Source organism: Medicago truncatula, chromosome 8 (genome assembly GCF_003473485.1).
Source record: "Medicago truncatula cultivar Jemalong A17 chromosome 8, MtrunA17r5.0-ANR, whole genome shotgun sequence".
Classification (NCBI taxonomy): domain Eukaryota; kingdom Viridiplantae; phylum Streptophyta; class Magnoliopsida; order Fabales; family Fabaceae; genus Medicago; species Medicago truncatula.
Genome location: NC_053049.1, coordinates 21,976,409 through 21,982,455, shown reverse-complemented (window position 1 = coordinate 21,982,455; position 6,047 = coordinate 21,976,409).

The window sequence follows — 6,047 nt, the reverse complement described above, 5'->3', positions numbered from 1 at the left end:
CTGAGAACTGTGAAGCTTTTATGAGATGTTAAGTGATTATAAAGTGAATTATGGATTGATTGCATTTACTTGAATTATTATGGAATGATCAAGAAATTGTTGAAAATGAATTGTTATTAAGCTTGATGTGATTTGATTGTGCTGCAATTGTTATCAAACTAAGTTGCATGAGTCTGAATTAAGTTGACGATGAACTCCAAATTATTGGATGTATAAGTGATAAGTTGATTAAGATGTTTTGTTGATAGAGTCCATGCATTAGCATACATTGAGCTTTGTCGTCACCACGATCGGAGCTTTGTCCTCCACACGATAGGAGCTTTGTCCTCCACACGATTAAAGTATATTAATACTTATGATGACGATTGGTACCACATGCATATAAGTGTCTAAGTTGCATTGTCGCATTTGTCGAGTTTAAAGATGTTTATGTTATTGATGATGATTGAAGCTGTGATTACTTGATAATTGTTTATCAAAGATGCAATGACGATTAAGATTGATTATGATGTTAATTATGATTTCGAATTATATTGATTAATGTTATTGTGTTATGAAATCTCACCCCTTCTGCTTGAAAACGTTGCTCTTCGTATGAGTAACTTGCAGGTGATCATGCTTAAGTGTGCAGTTTACTGTCGTGAGTGGCCTTGCCTCACTGAGTCGTCTAGGTCGCTCTGATACGTAACGGGATGGGGTGTTTGTTATGCATGCTTCATTCTCTTACATGAACATTTATGTCATTTTTATAATGTGGATTAACTGTTGAAATATTTTCATGGGGCCTACGTGCCAAAATGATTTATGGTTTATGAAATAATTTCCGCTACATTGTTTAAGTAATTTGTTGAAAGTTAAATTGTTATTTAACTGATTTTGGATTATGTTGAATGTGATATCCCGTTTATGCTGTTTACTCTGATAAATGTTTAAGAAATTTTCATATTGGGAAAACGAGGTGTTACAATTGGTATCAGAGCAGGTCGGTCCGTCCGGTCAATTAGAAGAGTCTTGTCGAGTCTTAGTAATATTTGTATTACTATCTTATGTTGTTGTTTCTACTTGTTGTAGAATATCAGAAATGGCTGGAAGGAACGATGATGCGTTAGCTGCAGCTCTACAAGCTGTTGCCCAGGCTGTGGGACAACAACCTAACGCAAATGTTGGTGTGAACGTTGAGACTAGAATGTTAGAGACCTTCATGAGGAATCATCCTCCAACTTTCAAAGGAAGATATGACCCAGATGGAGCCCAGACGTGGCTTAAAGAGATGGAGAGGATTTTCAGAGTGATGCAGTGCACTGAGGTCCAGAAAGTACGATTCGGTACGCATCAGCTAGCTGAGGAAGCTGATGATTGCTGGGTTAGTCTGCTACCTAACCTTGAGCAAGATGGAGCTGCTGTGACTTGGGCTGTGTTCAGGAGAGAGTTCCTGAGAAGATACTTTCCGGAAGACGTTCGCGGGAAGAAAGAGATCGAGTTCCTTGAGTTGAAGCAAGGAAACATGTTTGTGACAGAGTATGCTGCCAAGTTTGTGGAGTTGGCAAAGTTCTATCCGCACTATACTGCTGAGTTCTCGAAATGCATCAAGTTCGAGAACGGTTTGAGGCCCGACATTAAGAGGGCGATCGGATACCAACAGATCCGAGTTTTCCCTGATTTGGTTAATAGATGCAGGATTTATGAGGAGGATACCAAGGCTCATTACAAGGTTGTGAATGAGCGGAAGACCAAGGGCCAGCAGAGTCACCCTAAGCCTTATAGTGCCCCTACTGACAAGGGCAAACAGAGAATGGTCGATGATAGGCGGCCTAAGAAGAAGGATGCTCCAACTGAGATTACTTGTTTCAATTGTGGTGAGAAAGGCCACAAGAGTAATGTTTGTCCAGAAGAGATCAAGAAATGTGTTCGGTGTGGCAAGAAGGGTCATATTGTAGCTGATTGCAAGCGTAATGATATTGTGTGCTTCAACTGTAATGAAGAGGGTCATATTGGTTCCCAATGCAAGCAGCCTAAGAGGGCGCCTACTACAGGTCGAGTTTTTGCTCTGGCTGCTACTCAGACAGAGAATGAGGATCGTTTGATCAGAGGTACTTGCTATATTAATAATACTCCTTTAGTTGCTATTATTGATACTGGTGCTACGCATTGCTTTATTTCTTTTGATTGTGTTTCTGCTTTGGGTCTTGATTTTTCTGATATGATTGGAGAGATGGTTGTCGAAACTCCAGCTAAGGGTTCGGTGACTACTTCTCTCGTATGTTTGCGATGTCCTTTGTCTATGTTTGGTCGTGATTTTGAAATGGATTTAGTTTGTCTACCTTTGAACGGTATGGATGTGATTCTAGGTATGAATTGGTTAGAATACAACCATGTTCATATCAATTGTTTTAGCAAGTTAGTGTATTTCTCTTCCGCTGAAGAGGAAAGTGGTGCAGAGTTCTTAACTACTAAGCAGCTGAAGCAAATGGAACGCGATGGTATTTTGATGTTTTCGTTGTTGGCTTCTTTATCTATTGAGAATCAAGTAGTGATTGACAAGCTACAAGTGGTATGCGATTTTCCTGAAGTTTTTTTAGATGAAATTCCTGATGTGCCTCCTAAGAGAGAAGTCGAGTTTTCTATTGATCTTGTTCCTGGAACGAAGCCGGTGTCGATGGCACCTTATCGTATGTCTGCTTCCGAGTTAGCTGAGTTGAAGAAACAGTTAGAAGATTTGCTTGAGAAGAAATTTGTTAGACCAAGTGTTTCAACTTGGGGAGCGCCAGTTTTGCTAGTGAAGAAGAAAGATGGTAGCATGAGATTGTGTATTGACTATCGTCAGTTGAACAAGGTAACTATCAAGAATAGGTATCCACTTCCGAGAATTGATGATTTGATGGATCAGTTAGTGGGTGCGAAAGTTTTCAGCAAGATTGATTTGAGATCAGGTTATCACCAGATTAAAGTAAAAGATGAAGATATGCAGAAGACAGCTTTCAGAACGTGTTATGGTCACTATGAATATAAAGTTATGCCTTTCGGTGTGACCAATTCACCTGGAGTGTTTATGGAGTATATGAATCGCATCTTCCACGCATTTTTGGATCGGTTCGTGGTTGTGTTTATCGACGATATTTTGATGTACTCCAAGACTGAAGAAGAACATGCTGAGCATCTGAAGATTGTCTTGCAAGCGTTGAAAGAGAAGAAACTTTATGCTAAATTATCTAAGTGAGAATTCTGGTTGAAAGAAATAAGTTTTCTTGGCCATGTTATTTCTGGTGATGGTATTGCAGTGGATCCGTCTAAAGTTGAAGCGGTATCGCAATGGGAGACTCCTAAGTCAGTTACAGAGATTAGAAGCTTCTTGGGTTTAGCTGGTTACTACAGAAGATTCATTGAAGGATTTTCCAAGTTAGCATTTCCGCTAACACAATGGACTTGTAAAGGTAAAGGTTTTGTGTGGGATATTCATTGTGAGAACAATTTCAGTGAATTGAAGAAATCGGATGAGCTTTTTGTGGTGTATTGTGATGCGTCCAAGTTGGGTTTAGGAGGTGTACGTACTTATGCAAGATGGTAAAGTGGTAGCTTATGCTTCAAGACAGTTGAGAATTCATGAGAAGAATTACCCGACGCATGATTTAGAGTTGGCGGCTGTGGTCTTTGTATTGAAGATATGGAGACATTACTTGTATGGTTCGAGGTTTGAGGTGTTTAGCGATCACAAGAGTTGGAAGTATTTGTTCGATCAGAAGGAATTGAATATGAGGCAGCGTAGATGGCTAGAATTGTTGAAAGATTATGACTTTGGTTTGAATTATCATCCAGGTAAAGCCAATGTTGTTGCGGATGCCTTGAGCAGGAAGACATTGCATATGTCCGCTTTGATGGTTAGAGAGTTTGAGTTACTTGAACAGTTCAGTGATTTGAGTTTGGTTTGTGAATGGTCACCTCAGAGTGTGAAACTGGGAATCCTGAAGATTGATAGTGAATTTCTGAAAAGTATTAAAGAGGCACAGAAAGTTGATGTCAAGTTTGTAGACTTGTTGGTTGCTAGTAATCAGACGGAAGACGATGACTTTAAAGTCGATGATCACGGTGTGTTGAGATTCCGAGGTCGGATTTGCATTCCTGACGATGCAAATATGAAGAAAATGATTCTTGAAGAGAGTCATAGAAGTAGCTTGAGTATTCATCTAGGAGCTACGAAGATGTATCACGATTTAAAGAAGATTTTCTGGTGGTCTGGATTGAAACGTGATGTGGCACAGTTTGTGTATTCCTGTTTAGTTTGTCAGAAGTCGAAGATTGAGCATCAGAAATCTGCTGGTATGATGGTATCTTTAGATGTGCCGGAATGGAAATGGGATAGTATATCCATGGATTTTGTGACGAGTTTGCCAAATACTCCTAGAGGGAACGATGCAATTTGGGTAATCGTTGATAGATTGACGAAGTCGGCTCATTTTCTACCGATTAATATTAGTTTTCCTGTTGCCCAGCTGGCAGAGATTTATATCAAGGAGATTGTGAGGTTACATGGTGTTCCTTCGAGCATCGTATCAGATAGAGATCCAACATTTACTTCTAGATTTTGGAAGAGTTTGCAAGAGGCTTTAGGTTCGAAATTGAGATTGAGTTCGGCTTATCATCCGCAGACAGATGGTCAGTTGGAGAGGACAATTCAATCGCTAGAGGATTTGTTGAGAGTTTGTGTTCTTGAGCAAGGATGAACTTGGGATAGTCATCTTCCGTTGATCGAGTTCACATACAATATTAGTTATCATTCTAGTATTCGAATGGCACCTTTTGAGGCTTTGTATGGTCGGAGATGCAGAACTCCGTTGTGCTGGTTTGAATGAGGTGAAAGAGTGGTCCTAGGACCAGAGATTGTTCAGCAGACTACTGAGAAAGTTAAGATGATTCAAGAGTGATGAGTCATTTATTGACTATTTTTATATGCTTTTTAGTTTAGTTTTAATTAAATTTTATTTTATTTTATATTAGCATTATTTCCTTTTTAGGATAGTTTACTACAAATTGCATTTTATTTTATTTCAGGAATGAATATTGGATGGATCAAGTCTTGGAGCAAAAGAAAGGGGCTTGGAGCCGATTGAATGCAAAAATATGAAGATTGAGAGACAAAAATATGTCTCCTCACAGTCAAAAGCTTGGCACGGCCCATGCTAGCCTTGGCACGGCTGTGCCACCATCCAGAGTGCCTTTTGCTGCTTTTGCCTAGATTTTAAGCTACTCTATTTTTAGCCCGAATGTAATAGCTTAGATTTTAAGTCGAATGATTTCTATAAATAGAGTAGCCATTCATCACAAATATTCATCTTTACTTGGAATACAATAAGTGACAATTGCTTTTCTAATTAAAGTTCTTTTCTTTTCCTTTATTTTCTTGTCATTTACCTTTATGCTTTCTCTCTTCTCCCCCATGTCTACGATGAACATGAGTGAGTAGACTTCTCCTTGTCTTGGGATTGTTGGATAAGTTTAAATGACATAATGCTAATCAAGCCAAGCTCTAAGCCTTAATCTTATGTAACCCTAATTTCTTATCTAAATTCACCGCTTAAACATGGATCAACCATTATCAAACTGTGGAAACGAAAGTGGAGGGTTTGATAATTGTTTATCCATTATTCCAAATATCAATTCATAAAACGAAAGTGGAGCTTTGATATTCGAACAAGTAAATTTAGACAAGGATTGCAAAGTCAGCGAAATAGGCTTTGCAATCTTTGAGACATATAGTTTCGATCTTCAAGGGAACTAATAACAATCAAGTCAGCGAAATAGGCTTGGTTGTTAGAGGAACCAAAATCTAATAGTAATCAAGTCAGTGAAATAGGCTTGGTTGCTAGAGGAACATAAGAGAAACTGTCTTGAGAAATTAGGTCTAACATAACATTATAAGCTTTTAGTTTGGTTTGTGAAGGACTTGTTATTTAGATGAAACCAACGATCCCAAGGCTCCTTTTATTATTTTTATCTTTCAAACGCTTGAAAATCCCCAACTTACAATTCTTCTCTATTCTAATCATTCCCAA